This window comes from Rattus norvegicus, chromosome 1 (genome assembly GCF_021556685.1).
Source record: "Rattus norvegicus strain SHRSP/BbbUtx chromosome 1, alternate assembly SHRSP_T2T, whole genome shotgun sequence".
Classification (NCBI taxonomy): domain Eukaryota; kingdom Metazoa; phylum Chordata; class Mammalia; order Rodentia; family Muridae; genus Rattus; species Rattus norvegicus.
This window is the reverse complement of record NC_141534.1, coordinates 197,187,164-197,196,032: the sequence shown is the minus strand read 5'-3', so window position 1 is coordinate 197,196,032 and position 8,869 is coordinate 197,187,164. Positions and strand designations below refer to the sequence as shown.

Genomic DNA, 8,869 nt, shown 5'->3' with positions numbered 1-8,869 from the left:
TTTGTTTTTCTCTATCATTTTCAAATGTTCAAGGCCATGAATGTGAGGGGAAAGTCCTCACACTGTGACCTGCACATCACTGTGAGGAGACATTTTCCCTCTGCTTTCATTTCTATAATATAGGGACACCGTATTACACTGCAGCGGCAGGTTGGGGCCGTCCCTCCTCTGCACATGCGTGTGCGGGCACAGCTGCTATGGCTGTGACACCCTGTTCTATCCAAATTCAAGGCCAGTGACTCTGCTCTGCTGAGGTTTTTGGGTGAGTGCTCCTTTCTGGGACAGAGTGGAAAGAAAATCCCCATAATCTCAGGTAATTTAAGTATGAGCAGGTCCGGGCCTGAGACTCACCAGCGTGGGCCACTTCCTCAGAGGAACCCACAGTTTACCACAGCATGAATTGTTCACCTGCGCTCTGGACCGTCCTGCTTCTTACCTGCACGTTTGATACTGTCATGTTCTGGAAAGCCTCTGAGGCCGCCAGGTTGGCTTGCTGCCAGGAGTGTTGCTCAGGACCTCAAGAGGACTCTAGGGCTCCTCTGGGATCCTCCCAGGCCTGAGCCTGAGTAGACGTGTCCTTCCTCAGGCAGTGCCGTCCTGACAGTGGTCCTTTAGTCCAGGAAACCACATGACATGGCATCCTCCATGGCTCTTGCTTCAGTGTCCCTGCCAGTGTCACTAGGCCCCGGGCCTAGAACTACATTGTGAGTAACAAGGCCTGTAGGTTCCCAGCTGGTCCCAGACCTCAGGGCAAAGCCAGCTGGGGTCTCTATCAGAATAGCCCTGGCTTCTAGATGTTCTAGATGAAGGCTGTCTGGGCCGTGTGTGTGTGTGTGTGTGTGTGTGTGTGTGTGTGTGTGTGTGTGTGTGTGTGTGTGTGTGTGATGGCTGTGACTGGGAAATGGGATGAGATCGCTCATCAGAGAAGGCTCCCTTTGCTCTTGTAGCCATTTCCTACTTTAGCCAGAAACCACAAACTCCACTTGCAGGATTGACCTGTGGCTCCTAGATTTAACAAGGCCTTCTCCCCTCTTCTCAGGGTGGCCTTCATGGTCACAATGCAGCTCTGAGGTCCTGCTCGCCATCCCAGTCCCTGCCTCCTCTTACAGGTCAGGACTCAGGGAGCTCTGTGCCACTAAGAAACCAGCTGCGCAGTGAGCCCCTATGCAGTTCCCCATCCATAGCTAGAGTTGGTGGTAGGTGTCCCTTGTGGGGAACAGATCTGTGTCGAGTGCTTTGTGGGCCTTGGAAACCTATTTTTGGCAAGCCCAGTCCTTGTTCTATCAACTGGATTAAAAGATATTTCAGAATCAGCAGGATGGCTCAGCAGATAAAGGCACCTACTGCCAAGTCTGACACCTTAAGTTCAACCCCAGGACCTACATGGTGGAAGGAGAGAAATGGATCCCACAAATTGTCCTCTGACCTTCAGTATGCATTCTGTGGCCCATTCATGATGCACGTGCACACACACACACACACACAAACACACACACACACACACACACGCACACACACACACAGACACACACACACACACAGAGGGGGAGAGAGAGAGAGAGAGAGAGAGAGAGAGAGAGAGAGAGAGAGAGTAAATATGTAATAAAAACTTTAAAATCAATTCAGTTAATACTGGAACACCTTTCTCCTTAGCTGACCACAGACTTCTCATGTAGCCAAGGATGACCTTGAATTCCTGACATCTTGCCTATAGCCTCCCCAGTGTTGGGATCACACCTGGCTTTTATAAAGTGGATGAAGAAGTATGGGGATCGACCCTGAGGTAGAATACTGTGGTATGTAAAGACATTGAATTCAACATGAATTCCGTGCATTTAGGGGTTTTCACTACTTGTCTCTGAAAAAGACAAGTAGTCTTTACCCCTCTGCAGGACCTGGAGTCCCACATCAGCCTGTGCTCACCAAGCTGCCTGAGGACAGGTGGGGTCCCAGGCAGGAAGCCCTTCTGTTTGCTCCTGTTATGGTCTTGGTTAAGTCCATGCCCAGCTGATAGCCTCTCCTTTTTGCTTTTAGGATCCTTCCTCCCATTTTCCTCCTTTACAGGTAAAAGGAGAGTGAATTCACTTTCAGGTAGAATAATATACCTTAAGCTATATAGTCACTGATAAATCCCTGCTTAAACCACCAGGAAGTCAGTTCCAGCATTTGTTCCTTTTCTAGAGAAGGGCCCTCTAGGTGTGATTGTGCAATTTTTTTCTGCAATATTGCACAAACCAAAGTCCTTTCTAGGGGTCCATGGGAGCCCTTATCTTTCTGCATAATCCTCCTGTCTGCTGCTACTGGCTATGAGGAGATACTTTAGTCCCAGGGCCTTCCCATGGTTCCTCCTCATCCTGCTGCATAGCCCTGGAGGTACACCTGCAGCCCTCAGTCTCCTGACCTGGGCTGAGCCCAGCAGGTGCTGCAGCCTGGGGCACCCACCACTGCTCAGCAGCATTCCTGTGTACCTCACCTCCCAGCTGGCCCAGACAGGCGGCTCTCCCAGCTAGCTCTGCATACCTTAGCAGAAGCAGGCAGCTCAGGCCTGTCCTTGTCCTGGGATGGGCCTGTTTGCTGCCTCATGTGATAGCTGTCCTGTTAATGTGCAGAGCATTAGATGTACAACTGGATGCTGCTCTGAATTCTTTGGCAGACAGGTCCCTTGTGCCCAATGAGCATGAGGCAGAGCCACTGAGCTGGCCAAGGAGGAGAGCTAATTAAGTTGTCAGCCTCCCAGAGCCCCAGCTGGGTTGTAACGTGCTCTCTGATCCCAACATCACCTTAAGCACTCAGAGGAAGGAGGAAATGGGGGTTGGGAGGAAGAGAGGGTTGAAAAGCTGATCATGGCTTCTCTGGTGAGTTTCCACATAACTCGCGCATGTACAGGATGGCGGAAGATCATCCTCCTTGAAGAGAGGAACTGAAAACTGTGCCGGATTCTGCCCTGTGGTCTTGGGAGCTCCAAGGTCCCCGAGTTCAAAGGAAGCCGGCTTTAGTGCTTTAAAGAATATCCTGCCAAGTGTGATTCGGGGAGGCCACCTTGCCTCTCTGTCTGTAGAGATGCTTTACTCGCTAGCCAAACTCATTGATGCTGCAATCCAGTGTGGTACTTGGGGCGCCTTTCTCTGCTTGGGTGTCAAAACATTCCAAGCATGGGGCTTTGCCATTAAAGACAGCAGGAAGGGTTGTAGTCTGATGTCCAACCTGAGACTTAAATGCTGGACCCTGGCCTGTGTGTGTGCACGCGCGTGAGTGCATGCGTGCATGTGTATGTGCATTTGTTTGCATGTGTGTGTGCGTGTGTGTGTGCATGCACGCGCACATGTATGCTTGCAGGTACATGACTGCATACAGGTGTGAGTACATATGTGTCTGCAGAAGCCAGAGGACGTCGTCAGTTTCAGTTCCTCATAATCCATCCTGTTCTGTGAGGAAATAACTCTCACTTTTACCTACATCTCACCAATTTGACTGCCGACTAGCCAGTAAGCCCCAGGGATCCACTGTCTTTGCCTCTTTCGAGCTGAGATTACAAGTGTGGGCCACCATGCTCAACTAGTTTTAAACATAGGAACTGGGCATTGAACACTTAGGTCTTTGTGTGTGCAGGGCAAGCACTTGCTAAGCCATCGACGATCTCATGACACACACTCTTTTAGGCAGTAAGTCTTAACCTTTAGATCCAACTGTCCAGTGTGACACACAGGCTAGGAAGGATCGATACTGCAGCCAGTCTTAAAGACAGGCGTGACCAGTCGACCCAGCATCCCAGCCTGTACCTCCTACAGTACAGTGTTCAAACAGTAGCCTAGAAGGAAAAAGCCAAGCAGATGCGGACCTGTCAAGCCTCATCCTAAGAGGCTGAGGCGAGGGAAGGATGCTACTGGGAAAGGAGTGAAGCCTGAACTCAGCTCCCACGAACACCTATGGCCATTGTTGGTTTTTTTGTTCGTTTGTTTACGACTAGAAAACCCAGGTTGCATGTAGAACACTTCACTGCCCCGAAGCAAAATTACAAGCAGCTTGTTTCCTGTCTACAAGGCAACATCTGCTAAGTTCATCCCACACAGCCCTGGGCCTCGCTGACAATGGACCAAGCTCTGGGCAAAGTGCATGCTCTCCCAACCAGCACACTCCCCAGACAGCCACGCTGCCAAAGAGTAGCCATGCGATTTTTGCTCAGGCATTGAAGAAAACCAGATAATATTAGGCTCAATCCAGCTTAGACAGGGGCTTATTTCTTCTAAAAACAGAGAAGGAGACAGACAAAATTCCTGCCCGAATCTGTTAGCCCTGGCCTTGTGGCCAAATCCCAAGAATTCTGCCCTGGCTGGGAAGACTAAGAACTCAGCACTTCTGAGAAAGGGGGATTTGGGCCAGGGACTCCACCCCACATTCCTGGTCTCAGAATGGCAGCAAGATGCGTCAGAGGGAACAGGCCCCGCCAGGGCATTCTGAGTCTGTGGAAAGAAGCTAGGTGACCTGGAGATTTATTTTTCTTTCTTTTTTAATTATTATTGCAAGATTTTTAATAATTCCACAGTTGGGCAGGACATGCAGAGATTTGAACTTACAAAGTTCGATGGCAGGAGAGACCCCACCTCATACAGAGGAGGATGGTGCCTAAACACCAACAAAGGAGACCGTTCTGGGTCTATACACATGCACACACACATTAGAATAGTGCCTGATGTAGAGTAAGCATCCTGGAAACATTCATTGTAAAAATAACGTTTTCCTAGTTACAAAAGGGAAACAAATTTTGAAAGCACAAATGAGGGAAGGGATACAGTTGAATTCATCCGCTATTTCAATTCATAGACATGGTACCTTATTAAAGTACGTCTTCTGGAATCTTCTATCCATAAACCAAGTGTGTCTGCATCTCATACCCTAATTAAGCTCTTTTTTTACTCACAAGTAAGTATTACTGTGTGTGTGTGCATGCGTGTGTGTGTGTGTGTGTGTGTGTGTGTGTGTGTGTACTAGCTTGTAGTTACTCCTCGGTAGTTACTGGCATCTAATTTGCATATAATCTGCATGTTTCTTCCATACATTATAACTTATCCCTATATTGCTTACAGTGACTAATGCAATATAAGTGATAGATATTACATTGTGTTGTCTAGAGGATATCAAGAAAAAACAATATGTGCATATATTCAATGCAGTTGCAAGGGTTTTTTTTTCCTTCAAAATGTTTATATGTGTACGATGTGTGTTAGCATATGTACCACAGAGCATTTTTTGAGGGAGGACAGAGAGCATCTCAGGTGCTGGTCCTTACCTTCTGCTTTACTTGAAACAAAATCTTCTTATTTGTTTCACATTTGGGGCTTGTGCAAGCCTGCATATACGTGTCACAGTATACAGGTGAAGATCGGAGGACAACTTGCGGAAGTTGGTCCTCTTCCTTCCCCCGAGTGGATTCCAGGGATCAAATTCAGGTCATCCCACCTGGCAGCTAGCAGCTTTATCCACTGAGTCATCTCACCAGCCCCGGGATTCTTATTGTTCACTGCAATGTATGCCAGACTTACAGGCTGAAGAGCTTCCGGGGATTCTCCTGTGTCCCTGTCCCATCATACTGTGGTGTTACAGATGTGTGCTACTGTCCCCAGCTTTACGTGGGTCCTAGGGATTTGAAGAAACTCGGGTCTTCAAACTCATGTAGAAAATGCTCTACCTGCTAAATCATCTTCCCAGCCCCCAAATACGTTTGATCTGGAGTAACTGCACGAACAAGTGCAGGACCAGCGGGTAGACAATATTTTCATTTCACAATGTTTTGTATTAGTAGATACTCAGCAATTTGTTCTTCTCGTGGCTGCAACAGTGTTTCATTGTGCTAGAAGCTGCAGCTCAGTGAGCGTCCTCCTATGTAGCTAGTAACTCATTTAGTTGCAATTCACCCTCCACCCCCAGAAAGGAGGAATGGCTTTCACCCTGAGGTCTCTTCTGGTCCCCCCCTAAAAAAAACATGTGGTTGGTCCTCACTATTTATAGAGTCTGTGTTTGCAAATTCATTTACTCCCAATAATTAATTTGCAACCTTAAAATCAAGACTTATTCGTAATTAATAGCACTCAAGTGCAAAACAATGAGAACTCTGGGGCTACCAGCACATGCACAGCTGGCAGAGACTTGGTGAGGTGACAGCCAGTCCTCTTGCTGCAGCTTTCTTAGGTGTTCTTTCACATGCTAGTCAGACATATACTTTTCTGCATTTTTCACGGCAACTCGACTGTTGAGAAGGCCTGTCCCCAACCCTGTCCCCCGCCCTGTACTGCTGAAAGACTTTCTAATGTTCCTGGTGCACCAAGACTCTGAATCGACTTACAGAAAAGCACAAGCTCTGTTCAGGCACAAGTTATAAGGCCTCTGGCCTTGAGTTCAGCACCAGTGAAAGAGTACATAATAAATAAGGTGCCTTTCAACAGAGGCGTGCATAAGGCAAACCTGTGTATTAATCAGTGGGCAAAAGCGCAGAGAGGAGAGGCTCAGAGGATCATCTAGCCCCACACCTCTGCTGGGAGCAATGGCTTGCCTTTGCTAATAGCTCTCTAGAGAGACTCTACTCAACATAATTGCTTCAGCATAGGAATTGTTTCCACAGCAGGGACCGTCTCCTCGGGCCAGTGAGATGCACAGAGAAGGAGCTTCTTGCTTTCCTTCTTCCTGACTCATGTAAAGTCACACACCATAACCAAGATTCTCCACCAGCCAGCTAGAGTTCGGAGCTCCCATAGCAGCACTTCTTCACTGCCCCATATCTCAACACAAGACTGACCTTCTTTGGGGAGCTCTCCTGGCTTCCGGCCTTTCCTGCTTATGAAAGGGTTATGGTTTGATATCAGATTTCAGCAGCAGACAAAAACTCTTCCTTTTACCTGTCCTTGCTCTGAACTTATAGGTGGGTGTGTGCATACACCATCTAAGCTTACACACCGATGGTGCAGAATTCATCTCAGGATCAGCGACAAGTGTGGCCTTAGCTCATTAGACACTCTATGCATGTTCATGATCCTGAAAAAGACCAATAGAGCATATAACAAACAAAGATTACAGATATCAAGTACCTCGTGTGTCCAAAGGGAACATCATTCACTGGCCATTAATGGTCTATTTAGATCTGAGAATCTATTTTCCCCAAAGCAGAAGAAAGGAGGAAATGCCTTCCTCCAGTGAGGCAGTGTCTCACCACTGGGTCGCACAAGTGATGTCCTGCAAGGATGGGACACCCAGCCTGTCCCTGTGAAAACTCTGCCAGCTCCAGGCCATGGCTGATGCAGAAGTCCTTAACAGTGAGGCCAGGGGTTGGGGATTTAGCTCAGTGGTAGAGCGCTTGCCTAGCAAGCACAAGGCCCTGGGTTCATTCCTCAGCTCAAAAAAAAAAAAAAAAAAAAAAAAAAAAACCAGTGAGGCCAAGCTGGATGAACTGCAGTACCTAATAGACCCTAATAGCCTTAGAGCCTACGCATAAAAAAGGCTTATTTTATGCCCATGGTGAGTTGGTCAGGGCTGCAAGACAGCACAGGGTTTATGCAATGTCATCCACATGGTCACTTGCTGACAGATGGAGGCTAGTGGCCACTCCTACATCTCAGAACTGAATTCTCTGAAATGTGTGGCTTCCGTGATTAACACGAAAGAGAAAGAGATATTCCACCTCAACCTGGGGCTATGCTTCAACCTGGGAGTTAACGACGTCACTTCCTCTTACAACTTATTGTCAGACCCAGTCAAAATGGCCCCACCCATCCTCCATGAGGCCAGGGACATCAAACACGACACCGGTAAACAAGAGCCATCACCTCAACCGCACATCAACGCCAATGTGTCTTCAGTGGTGGGTCCTACTGAAAAGCTCTCAGTCTTGGGGGAGGAGAACTGAATTTTGATGATCCAATTGGTAAGAAGACACAGATGATACAAACTTCCGTGTGCATCTCTGTCCTGGTAACAAAATAGGCTAGGATAGTCGATGGATACAGGCAATCAGTCAGGGGACACATGGGAATTAAGAAGATGACCAGTAAACAGACACAGAAGGACACCCATTCAGAGCCTGCCCCACATGTGGCCCATACATATACAGCCACCCAATTAGACAAGATGGATGAAGCAAAGAAGTGCAGGCCGACAGGAGCCGGATGTAGATCGCTCCTGAGAGACACAGCCAGAATACAGCAAACACAGAGGCGAATGCCAGCAGCAAACCACTGAACTGAGAATAGGACCCCCGTTGAAGGAATCAGAGAAAGAACTGGAAGAGCTTGAAGGGGCTCGAGACCCCATATGTACAACAATGCCAAGCAACCAGAGCTTCCAGGGACTAAGCTACTACCTGAAGACTATACATGGACTGACCCTGGGCTCTGACCTCATAGGTAGCAATGAATATCCTAGTAAGAGCACCAGTGGAAGGGGAAGCCATGGGTCCTGCTAAGACTGAACCCCCAGTGAACGTGATTGTCGGAGGGAGGGCGGCAATGGGGGGAGGATGGGGAGGGGAACACCCATAAAGAAGGGGAGGGGGAGGGGATGTTTGCCCGGAAACCGGGAAAGGGAATAACACTCGAAATGTATATAAGAAATACTCAAGTTAATTAAAAAAAAAAAAGAAGAAGAAGAAGATGACCAGTGATCCAACTGAAATGAGCCTGTTGGTCCACCTATGCTTTAAAGGTCATAAAGATCCCTGGGGCTGTCCCCATGGTCCCCACTTATCCTTGATGCTCCATGATTTCCATCCACAGGACACAAGAGAGCAGGTGCACAGGCTTAAGAAGTTTGAACGAGATCAATACAAAAGCACACATTAACAGAAAGGAGCATCTTCATTTAGACGTCAAGTCCTCCACTTGAA

The 8,869-nt window shown here is 48.0% G+C and overlaps 1 long non-coding RNA gene across 1 annotated transcript; it reads right to left on the bottom strand.

The window, feature by feature from the left end:
• Positions 1 to 4,494: 4,494 nt before the first annotated feature.
• Positions 4,495 to 7,972, bottom strand: LOC148007824 (uncharacterized). The gene is made up of 2 exons (XR_015647566.1): positions 7,815 to 7,972; positions 4,495 to 7,026 (listed from the first exon to the last, which is right to left on the bottom strand). It is a non-coding gene; the product is annotated as an uncharacterized LOC148007824 (long non-coding RNA).
• Positions 7,973 to 8,869: the final 897 nt, after the last annotated feature.